Source organism: Nicotiana tabacum, chromosome 8, assembly GCF_000715075.1.
Source record: "Nicotiana tabacum cultivar K326 chromosome 8, ASM71507v2, whole genome shotgun sequence".
NCBI classification, from domain to species: Eukaryota; Viridiplantae; Streptophyta; class Magnoliopsida; order Solanales; family Solanaceae; genus Nicotiana; species Nicotiana tabacum.
The window spans coordinates 189128949-189141161 of record NC_134087.1 but is presented as its reverse complement, the minus strand read 5'-3'; the positions used below and the strand labels follow the sequence as shown (position 1 = coordinate 189141161).

The window sequence follows — 12213 nt, the reverse complement described above, 5'->3', positions numbered from 1 at the left end:
TCTTTGGTCTCGTCATTACTGCAAAGAAATTTTTTTGGATCGACATTGGAGCTTGATCAGTCCATGGAAAAGCTGAGGCCGATACAATCTGATGAGGTGATGGAGGGTAAACTCCAGTCCCTCGGCCTTGCTAGAAATATAGCGCAGCATAATGACGATGCGCCAGAAGAAAGGGTGGTTCTGCCTTAGGGTGAACTCGTACCTCTTACAGAAATCAATCACCACTAGATCGAGGGGACCCAGTGTGAAGGGGTGTAGACATGTAATTTTTGACCCTCCCCGAAATTTCATCCATTTTAGCGTAAAATATTTAATTTAGGCTTAATATAGTTATTTCAACTAAGTTTGACTCTTTTACGTTATTTTTATCACAAAATTAAAAATTACAAAAATAGTTTCATATTTCTCTATTTAATTCACGCATTAGATATTATTAGGAAGATATGTTACTTTGAACCTATTTTATTTTTACATAATCTTGAAAAATACCAAAATAGTTTCATAGTATAATATTATTTGTTTTAATTGATTAGGATTAGTTTTGTATTTTTATTTTGTAAATTTTATATCATTTTCAGAAGGAAGAGTGAGTTTTTGGCTTAGTTTATCACATTTTTAGTAAGAGAGGTCCATTCTTGATCTTTTGGCCCAATTTCAAGACCAACAAGACTTAACCCAATACCCCATCAACACCCCAATCTTCTTCATCATCTACTACAACATAAACCCTAGATATAAGGGAGGAGGGATCCATGGCAGCTTTCTTAAGACACCACCCAAAAACCTAGCTGAACCCTAGCACCCTTAGAGACCCCAGCCGCCCTCAACTTGCCATAACTACCCCAAACCGACGAACCAGCCCCGCCAGCCATGCCGCCAGTCCACCAGAAAACACAGTTCCCATCCATCGAGCAGCCCATCTTCTTCCTCAGCTGAACGACCAAACGACCCCTGACCTCTCCAACACCACCAATATCTCCGCCGCCAGACCACCCTAGCTACTGGACCTCCATCTTCAGCAACCTAATCTCTATGCTAGCCACACCCTCACCAACAAAACTTCATCGTCGGACCTCCCTTCACCACGCAACAGCCATAAACGAAGCTTCACCCTCACAAAACCACCGAAGCTTCCTCTTCCTCCAAAGAACCTAGAAAAAGCTAGGCTGCTTCTTCTTCTACCGGGAACCATCGCCGCTGTCAACTTTTCGACGATCAATGAAGCTTCGTGGCTTTAGTCCTCTCCTCTCCTCCATGTGCGACGAGTTTCAGATCTGGTCGAGTGTTTGGTTAAATCCGGTGACCCTCCATTGAATTCGGCGAATTGCTATCACGCCATTCTCGTTTCTCGTCTTTTCTCTCTCTCTTTTCACTGTTAAATTGTCGGAAATGACGAGATCCAGTAGCTTTGACTGCCTCTAATGTTTTCCTGCTCGTACATTCATTTGGTTGACTCTACTGGATTTCGTCATCGACAAGTTTTCAATTTGCAACCGGTGGAGTTTCATTTGAGTCGAGTTCGCCGGTTCGAGGTTCCGTCGATAACTTGTTATGCTTCTTCATCAGGTGAAAAAACTTAATTCCTTTGATCTTCAATTAAAATTCTTCAAGTTTGTTGAATCTTCAAGTTCACTTTTGTGTGTTGATCTATTTTCGTTCTGTCCGTAGACCTCTAATTCGATTGTTATCATATTGAAATAGCAATAAAAAGGGCGTGTATATTTGTTATAAACTGGATCTGCGTTTCTGCATTGAATGAAACTTTTGTTGTCATTGTTTGTTCTGATTCGTGAAGTGAAGTATCGATTCTCTGTCAATACTTTGCACTAAAGTACTAATTTAGTTCTCTAGTGGATTGTTGTGCTCTATTCTGGAGACTAGGATTTGAATTAGCAACATCTAATTGATATGTGCGTTGTTGTATATAAAGGAACAAAGCTGTACAAGTGACCATTTTTGGGTATAACTTGGCAAATTGCAATTGACGTGGGCATAAAGACGATAACAAAGTAAAATTTCTTTTACATTGTCACTTTCTATAAGCACAATATAGGTTAAATAATCTCTTAAACATAGTTGTGAGGTCTTCTACATATTAAATGTTGTTATAATGCCAAAACATTCATATTTTTCAAGTGGCTTGCACAGTCTGGTCTAAGCTAGTTCACACTCCATGGAGTTTGCAAAGTGGTGGCCAGTTGTTGCTATTAATGCAAGTTCATCCCAGATTAGTACCATGTAGCAAATATGCTTATTTATGAGTTCATGTCACTTATTACTTATAAACATATGTGGTTTGCTTTAGTTGAATACATTCTTTTGAAATAAATTAATGTGTGCCATGCCAAATAAAATTCCAGAACCTATGACCCTCCCTTGATTAATTTTGAATCCTTAGAAATCGAGGCGTGTCATTCAGTGAATTTTCCATGGCCCTCGCATAGTTGAAAGTGCGTAGTTGTTTTAGACGCGCTATTAAAATGTTACTTTCTTAAACTTGGGTGCGCATTTATGTGACCAAAATCCCAATCTCAACAACATTAGATAAAATGTGTTACGGACTGCGGGTGCATTTATGTGACGTGGTTCAAGACACATTTTAAATAACGTTGCAATTTTCTTCAATAATTACCAAAAGCGGTTTTAAAGTTAAAAATGTGCATAGGTTTAAAAGTGTACTAAAATCAGATAATAAGCCAATTATAACAGTTGAGCGACCGTGCTAGAACCACCGAATTCGGGAATGCCTAACACCTTCTTCCGGGTTAACAGAATTCCTTACCCGGATTTTTGTGTTCGCGGACTGTATACAGAGTCAATCTTTTCCTCGATTCAGGATTTGAACCGGTGACTTGGGACACCATAAAATTATCCCAAGTGGTGACTCTGAACTTAATAAATAAATAATCCTGTTTTGATTGTCACTTTAAGTTGGAAAAAACTCCCATTTACACTCCCTTCTCGGGGGTGTAGGCAAAAAGGAGGTGTGACAGCTCTGGCGACTCTGCTGGGGATCGAACCCAGAATCTCTGGTTCAGGGTTCAGAATTCGAGCTTAGATGAATTGTTATATTTGGTTTTGTCAGTTATCTGATTTTATTACATGTTTGGGCCTAATGTGCTAAATGTTATTTTTACCGCTTTGATATTATCTGAACTGTATATAAACTGCTACGAAACCCTTCTCTTCTCAACTTCGGGGATGTGCACGCTGGCCGTGACTCACTATTCTGTTAGTGTCATACCTTGAAATAAGAAGAGGCTTGGACAAGTTACTAAGTTGGATGGCCTTTTGGTTCCCGGTATGTAGCCCCCTCCTCGGCTCGAGTTGTCCGCTCGGGTACACAGTCTAGAACACATACCCAGGTTTTGAACCTAGAATAACTTAGCCTCATGCCGGATACCTAGTAGGAACGCTTGTTTGCATCACGTGCATCTGACTTTGGGGACTCAACACAGGGGTTGGGTCCGTCTAGGACAGGTGTACCCAAAATAACAGACCATCACGATGCATCCTATGTGCTACATGTTGCATTTCTTCAAGGGTAAAAGGGTCATTTGGTGGACCAATGATAGTTGAGGGCAAATGAAAAAGAAAAAAAAAAGAAAAAAGGTTGAAGTGTGAAGATAAAGCGAGTGGGGCCCGATTATGTTTTCTGTCACATTCTTGTTAAAAACAAAAGAGAGCTTGAAAATTCGAAAAAAAAGATATTTTGCATTTTTTCATCATTTTCCGTAAATCAAAAAATCAAAAATCAAAATAAAAATAAAAAAATCCAAAAAGAAGTTACATGTCTCGTCATTATTTTTAAAAAAAGACAAAAAAAATATGTTTTCTCTAAATTAGTTGTTTTTTCAATTCTCGCTCGTGTCCAATCTGCCCGAACTACGCATACCTGATTCTCGTCTTTCGGGGCGGGATACATAAGCAACCCACATAGGGTCCGGTCTTCCTAGTAAATCTTAGGTTCTTGTCTTTGCGGGGTCTTAGCCAAATTTTGCACTTCTAACCATCTTTTGGCCAAATAAATCATTTTGCAAAAATAGCCTAAATCATGTCTTGCATGTTTCCAACAGGAAGGGTTATTGTCTCACATAGCGCTCTAGGTCTTTAACTTATGTGGTTTTAATTTTCTCATACATGCGTGGATTTACTTATCGGAGTTTGAGCAGGACAGAGCCCCGGGACATCTAGTCAGGATCGCTCAATCAGGAGTGGATTAAAAGAAGATTTTCTTTTCTTTTTATGTTTTGAGTCTGTTATTTTATTTTATGTCGTCTTTTATCTTTTAGTTTTGTATAGTAATGTCGAGTTTTATTATTATTATTGTACTTTCTATTTTGCATTAGAATACTAATTGTAGGAATGAAAAAAAAAGTATTTTGGAGGTGGTTTTTCCTTTAGGCAATTATTATCTAGGACTTAAATAAAAATTGTTTTTATATTTTCTTTACTATATTAGGACCAAAATTCAAAAAATAATTCCTTTTAGTACCTTTTAAAAGTTTTCTTTAAGGCATTAATCTCAAAAATCCAAAAGGATTTTTCCCATAGAGTGTTTGTTTCAAGAAAGAAAAAAAAAGCAAAAAATATATGCTCGTTAAGCTTGAGTTTGCAATAGGTTATAGAACATTAAGTCTAGAAAATTCAAAAAAAAAAAAGAGATTTGTTTCTTTTATTCCTCTTTTCTTATAAGAATAGTCCTTAAGGTAAAAAAAAAGAAAAGAGAAAAGAACGTTAGTTTGTTTACTTTATTCCCGTTCTTCCAGAACTACGCAAAGATTTGATTCATGCGGCGTCATGATACGTAGGCAATCTACATAGGGTTCGATTGAATCATTTTTTTTACTGTTAAAAGAAAAGAAAAAAAAGGAAAAAGGAAAAAAAAGAGATGAAATTGTGGGATGAGAGGAAAGAAAAGAGTGAAATTAGAAAAAGTGGAAGGAAAATGATCAAGCAAGTGCTAGAAAAGCAAAGAAAAGAGAGGATTGAAATGAACAAATTGGGATGATGCCAACTGACCTCCGTACCCTCGAAGTCATTTTAGAACCGATAATTGTGGCTAGGTGCATTGCACATAAAGTGAGATTATCTTATGTTAAATGCCCTAACGCTAATGCGATGACTTCATTTTGTTATATTCATAGCAGAAGGGTGGTTGGTTTGTGGTTTTAAAGTGGTAACTCTTCTCTACAACATAAAGTCAAAAGGCAATGGCAGACAACAACAGAACTGAGTTGGTTGATACTGGCGCTCGAAAGCAGCTGGTTGAACAGGACAATGGGTTGGTTGAAGAGGTAAAGATGTTAAAACAACACATGGCTGACATGCATCAGATTTGGATGACTGGAAAGGCGCCACCCCCGCCACCACCTAGCTTCCTAGATGCTGCCCTTACCTAAACTCCGAACATAATGTCAGATGATCCTCCATACTCTCCAGATCCACCCGCTTATCTCCAAGCTTATGATGCCCAATATTACCCCTTAGAGGTTGCCCACAAGGTTCCCTACTCATACAAACAGGGCCCCAGGGATGAGCCTCATGTTGAAAATGAAAGGTTCACAGGAAGAAAAGGGAAAGATGGGGCACCCAGGAGGCTGAAAGGCATAGAACAGTCCTTAAAGAACAAGAAAGGAATGGGAGACCAGGGAAGCATGGCTTACAAAGAACTGTCTGTGTCCCCTGACATTCGCCTGCCTGTGGGGTTTAAAGTGCCAAAATTTAACTTGTATGATGGGTGTGGGGATACGGTAGCCCACCTGAAAGTTTATTGCAGTGAAATGAGAGGTGTTGGAGAGAAAGATGACTTGATGATGGCGTATTTTAGTGAATTTCGTTTGAATTTCTCCACAAAACTCCCAAAGTCGTACATCACTCTCCCATGACCCAGTTCCACAAAATGCCTATCTACCGCCACGAGTCTACCGAAACCCCCCTGGATCAGGTTTCCAGCCCAATAAAGCATTTAAGAATGAGAGGTTATGGAAAAAGAAAACCTTCACTCCATTGGGAGAGTCATATGCCAGTCTGTTCCAGAGGCTACGGAAATTGGACATGTTGAAGCTGATCCAGATAAAAATGTCAAACCCTCTTCCAAAGAAGTTTGGTTTTTCTCAAAGGTGCGCATATTGCTCAGATGCCCCGGGGCATGATATAGAGAAGTGTTGGAATATGAAGAATGTGATTCAGAAGCTTATTGATGCAGGCGACATTGTTGTGCAAAATCCAGACGCAGCAGACAGTAGCCAAAGTTCGTCACATGTGCATAATGAGACGCATATGGTGGGTATGATTTTATTTTGAAAAGGAATGTGAGAATTTTTCTGGGATCCTAGGAAGTCCACGTGCTACGAAGCTTTCAGTGCTATCAGAGGTTGATCCTAAGAACGAGCAGGCAAAGGGAACCCAAAGGCAATCTGTTAAGAACAATATGATGGAGACTTGTGAAGGTCCTAGTATTGTTGATGCAGAAGTCAGTGGCTAAGATGTTGAGTTTGATGATTGGAAAGACGCTCTTTTCTTGGTTAGCTAGGGAGGAGTTTTGGTGGTTTATTTTGTTGTCATTTCTGCTATCCCGGTTATTTCAGGGTTGTAATTTGGATATTGTCTTGTGACTCAAACCCTTCTATCCTTTTATTTTGCTTAGTTTGTTTAGTCATAATAGCCCATTTATTGTTGTCTAGGTTTGTTCTAGGTTTGTAACCCCAGTTTAGTTTGTTTGTTTTGTTGTCCAAACCCTTTCACCATCTGTCTAATGCAATTTTCAATTTTCTGTGATTTCTAGTCATTTTCGTTTAGTTTTCTTTTCTTTTTATAGTTCTTTTCCTGTTAACTCTAGTGACATGACATGCATGCGTAATTCTCATCCTGATTTTAAAATTCAATTTAGTCATGAAGCAATTTTGAAGATGTAGGGACATGCGAGAGGAAATAAGCAGCGGAATTTTGAGATCACTTCAAGCCTGAATTGTGTGAAACTGGGGCAGATAGGACATAAAGAAACCCTATTGAAATGCATCATGCCGCATCGGGTCGAAGCTGAAGGCGAGTTCGCCCCAAATTTGCAGGGGGTCATTCGGGGTAATGAGAGTGCGAGTGTTGTCCAATGGTGCTTTGTATTTAATCGAGGTAGAAGGCAAATGTGTAGAAATGGCTATCAATTCTGATGCGGTCAAAAGATATTATGTATGATTTCTTTGGTTAAGTTGTGTTTGTTTGTACTTGGCATGTTTTGAATATTGGAATGACGAAGGCATTTTGTTCTGCTATCTAAAGACTTTATCCTTTGTTACCCTTTTTAAGCCTTATTTATTTCTTTTTCACACCCATCTTTTGGAATCAGTAGTAAAGTTCAGAAACGCAAGTGCAAAATGTAAGTAAAGGACAAAGAGAAAAAGAGAGAGAAAAGAATGAAAAGAGAAAGAAAAGAATGAAGAGAGAAAGAAAAGAATGAAAAGAAAAAGAAGAAAAAGAAGAAGAAAAAGAGGGGGGAAAACAACAAAAAGAAGAAAAAAAGAGAAAGAAAAAGAAAAGAAAAATCACAACAAACAAAGTAATTCCTATGACATGAACTACGTTCGACCTGATTCCTTTTAAGGATACGTAGGCAGCCTCACGGTTCGGTCCCATCAAAATAAAAGTCCAAAAGTCCCCAAGCAAAGAAACTGGGGCAGAAGTTGTGGTTGTTGTAGAAAATCTGATTCCGAATGTTGTAATTTTGAACCCATTTGAATTGTTTCGAGCCTTTGATACTCTTTCTTTCTAACCCTATCTGAAATCCCACATTACGGTCCAAAGAAAAACCTTCCGATCAGTCTTCGAGAGATGCCAAGTCAAGCGAGTAGAGGTGAATCATACCAGGGGCAACACTCCGGTCCAAGCAAGGAAAAATGAAAAATGAGAGAGTCTTATTGGTGAAAACCCTCACGGGCATCGTAAGGTGATGAAAGCTGAGAGAAATAAAAAATGAGAGAGTCTTATTGGTGAAAACTTTCACGGGCACCTTGAGGCGGCGGTAAGTTGAGAGAAAGAACAAATGAGAGAGGCTTGATGGTGAAAACTCTCCGGGCACTACAAGTCGAATAAGGATTGTGAATCCGATTGGATAATCGGAGCATTGAAGCTCAGTTTCACGGTTTAAAGGTACAACAAGAGTTGAACATCAGGCTTACTTGACAGAATAGGCCATAGGTGCATGTCATGGTCATTAGAGTTGGTATCCACAACTGATAAGTTTCTACTTTGTAGTTTTCTCGTTAGGAATCATTTTTTTTCCATTGTCCTTTACTCTGTTCTTTTTGTCTTGTTCATTTCCTCTTCCTGAGTTTGTGCGGTTAGAACAAGTGAGAAATGACTTCAAAATTTGCCACCAGCTGTCCAATTGCACAAAACGGGGTCTGGCTAACACATCAAAATGTCATAAGTCAGAAAAGAACAACTAGCGCATTGAGCTGGTAATAATCAACATGTTTTGGGATCCTTGTGAAATACAAAGGTTTGGTACATATCAATTCATGAACAATGCAACAAGATGGAGGGTGTTAGGTGAACGAATCAAAGGTATTTTCGGTGAAACACAAAGGTTTGGTATATATCAATTCATGAACAATGCAATAGATGGAGGGTGTAGGGTGAACGGATCAAAGGTATTTTCTGTGATAAGATTAACAAAGAAAGTGGTTAACCAGTGACAAGCAAGGTCTTCCAAGCAGAAATCAAAGTTATCATGGCAAGTAAAGGAGCAATAGACCTCAAGGCCAAGGCCAGTGGTTTAAGTCAAGGAAGAACAACATATGCACTGAGTAGGTGGTAATTGACGTACTTTGGGATTCATGTGAGACACAAAGGTTTGGTGAATGCCAGTTCATGAGCAATGCAATAGATAGAGGGTATTGGGTCTGAACGCAGAAGAGGTATTTTTTATGATAAGGGTGACAGAGAAAGTGGTCAGTCAATAAACAGGCAAGGTCTTTCAAGTTGAAACCAAAGTTATCATGGGAAGTGAAGGAGCAATCGCCCTGAAAGTCAATGCCACAAACCAACCACCATATTTATAAACTCACAAGTTTTCTTTGTTTGAACATGGATAAAAATTGTGTCCAAATCAAAGTTTGAATTTTGTTGCAATGTCATGCCCAAATTTTATCAGCACAAAGGCGGTTTGAGAAGGGGAAAGGAAAATTTGTTCGATCTGTAGGAACGCTCCATGAGGAAAAGCATGGTTCAGAGGCAAGGAATTTTGTTCGTTCTGCAGAGATCCTCCAAAAAGAAAGCATGGCTCAAGTAAGTTCATTCTCGGCTTTTCAGGACCCTCCTGGATAATGGGATTTAGTTTTAAGTGTTCAGGACCCTCTTGGACAATGGGATTTAGTTCGAAGGCCTTCATAGAAAATAAGATTTAGCGTAAGTTTTACCTTTAGGAAATAGGATTTAGCTTTGAAGTTGTCACTCTTAAGGTGAGATTTATTTTGGAGTTCTCAAAACCCTCCTAAAAAATGTGACCTAGTTTAAAATTCAAACAATCATAAGTAGTAAAATCTAGCATAAATGTAACCCAAGGAATGTAAGATGGTTTCAAAGTTTGCATTATTGAGATAGGATTCAATTAGGAGTTTTCAGGGCCCTCCTGAATAATGGGACTTAGTTTTAAGATTTCAATTAGATAACAACATTTAGCATAAGTTCTGCTGTAAGGTAGTATAATTCAGCCGTAAAAGTTGTCACTCTTAAGATAGGACTTGATGTTTGATTTTCAGGACCCTCCTGATTCATGGGATTTAGCTTTCAAATTCATTCAATTAACACTCATAGATGCACCCAGCACCAAACTGGGGCAAAAGTTTTCTTTGTTTTTTGTCTGTTTTGTGGAAATCAGGCGCCCACCTAGAGAACAAGGGAATACATTTCAAGTTCGGCAATCAGGCACCCACCTGGAGAACAAGGAAATTCATTTTTAAGTTTCAGCAATCAGGCGCCCACCTGGAGAACAAGGGAATACATTTTCAAGTTCAGTAATCAGGCGCCCACCTGGAGAACAAGGGAATACATTCAAGTTTCAGCAGTCAGGCACCCACCTGGAGAACAAGTGTTTTTTGTCTGTTTTGTGGAAATCAGGCGCCCACCTAGAGAACAAGGGAATACATTTCAAGTTCGGCAATCAGGCACCCACCTGGAGAACAAGGAAATTCATTTTTAAGTTTCAGCAATCAGGCGCCCACCTGGAGAACAAGGGAATACATTTCAAGTTCGGCAATTAGGCGCCCACCTAGAGAATAAGGAAATACATTTTTAAGTTTCAGCAATCAGGCTCCCACCTGGAGAACAAGGGAATACATTTACAAGTTTAGTAATCAGGCGCCCACCTTGAGAACAAGGGAATACATGCAAGTTTCAGCAATCAGACGCCCACCTAGAGAACAAGGGAATACATTTCAAGTTCGGCAATCAGGCGCCCACCTGGAGAACAAGGAAATACATTTTCAAGTTCAGCAATCAGGTGCCCACCTGGAGAACAAGGGAATACATTTTTAAGTTTTAGCAATCAGGCGCCCACTTGGAGAACAAGGGAATACATTTTCAAGTTCAGCAATCAGGCGCCACCTGTAGAACAAGGGAATACATTTTTAAGTTTAGCAATCAGGCGTCCACCTGGAGAACAAGGGAATACATTTTCAAGTTCAGTAATCAGGCGCCCACCTGGAGAACAAGGGAATACATTCAAGTTTTAGCAGTCAGGCACCCACCTGGAGAACAAGGGAATACATTTTTAAGTTTCAGCAATCAGGCGCCCACCTGGAGAACAAGGGAATACATTTTCAAGTTCAGTAATCAAGCGCCCACCTGGAGATCAAGGGAATACATGCAAGTTTCAGAAAACAGGCGCCCACCTGGAGAACAAGGGAATACATTTTTAAGTTTCGGCAATCAGGCGCCCACCTGGAGAACAAGGGAATACATTTTCAAGTTCAGCAATCAGGCGCCCACCTGGAGAACAAGGGAATACATTTTCAAGTTCAGTAATCAGGCGCCCACCTGGAGAACAAGGGAATACATTCAAGTTTCAGCAGTCAGGCACCCACCTGGAGAACAAGGGAATACATTTTTAAGTTTCAGCAATCAGGCGCCCACTTGGAGAACAAGGGAATACATTTTCAAGTTCAGCAATCAGGCACCCACCTGGAGAATAGGGGAATACATTCAAGTTTCAGCAGTCAGGCGCCCACCTGGAGAACAAGGGAATACATTCAAGTTTCAGCAGTCAGGCATCCACTTGGAGAAAGGAAAAACATCTCAGATTACAATTCAAGTCGGCAACAAAGGGATTTCACCGGGAGAATACAAGTCAATAAGGCAACAAGAATCACAAGATCAAGTTTGAAGATATAGATAAGAATCTTGTAACTTGTAGTTGACAGGCTTAGTTAGTTTTTTTTATGATGATTTTGATATAATAACGGAACCATGGACCCGGACCTCGGCGTAACGGTACCTCGATTGGCTCTCCACCTCGGCATACTCCATCATCTCACTCATCTCTGAACTACACGTGGCCTGATTCCTTTATAACCAAGGATATATAGGCAGCTCAGATACTAGGGCTCGGTCAAATTCCCCTTTCCCTTAGCTTTTGGTCTCTCCAAATAAGGGTCGGGTCAAAAACTTGTCTAGTCATTCTTTGTCTGAAAATACTTCGTATTTCCAGTCAAAGTGGGGCAGCTGTAGACATATAATTTTTGACCCTCTCTGAAATTTCACCCATTTTAGCGTAAAATATTTAATTTAGGCTTAATATAGTTATTTCAACTAAGTTTGACTCTTTTACGTTATTTTTATCACAAAATTGAAAAATACAAAAATAGTTCCATATTTCTCTATTTAATTCACGCATTAGATATTATTAGGAAGATATGTTACTTTGAACCTATTTTATTTTTACATAATCTTGAAAAATACCAAAATAGTTTCATAGTATAATATTATTTGTTTTAATTGATTAGGATTAGTTTTATATTTTTATTTTGTAAATTTTATATCATTTTCAGAAGGAAGAGTGAGTTTTTGGCTTAGTTTATCACATTTTTAGTAAGAGATGTCCATTCTTGATCTTTTGGCCCAATTTCAAGCCCAACAAGACTTAACCCAATACCCCATCAACACCCCAATCTTCTTCATCATCTACTACAACATAAAGCCCAACAAGACTTAACCCAA

General features: G+C 39.1%; 1 long non-coding RNA gene across 1 annotated transcript; it reads left to right on the top strand.

Moving 5' to 3' along the window:
• The first annotated feature begins 566 nt into the window (after positions 1-566).
• LOC142162897 (uncharacterized) lies at positions 567-4387 on the top strand. The gene is made up of 2 exons (XR_012694382.1): positions 567-1566; positions 4173-4387. It is a non-coding gene; the product is annotated as an uncharacterized LOC142162897 (long non-coding RNA).
• Positions 4388-12213: the final 7826 nt, after the last annotated feature.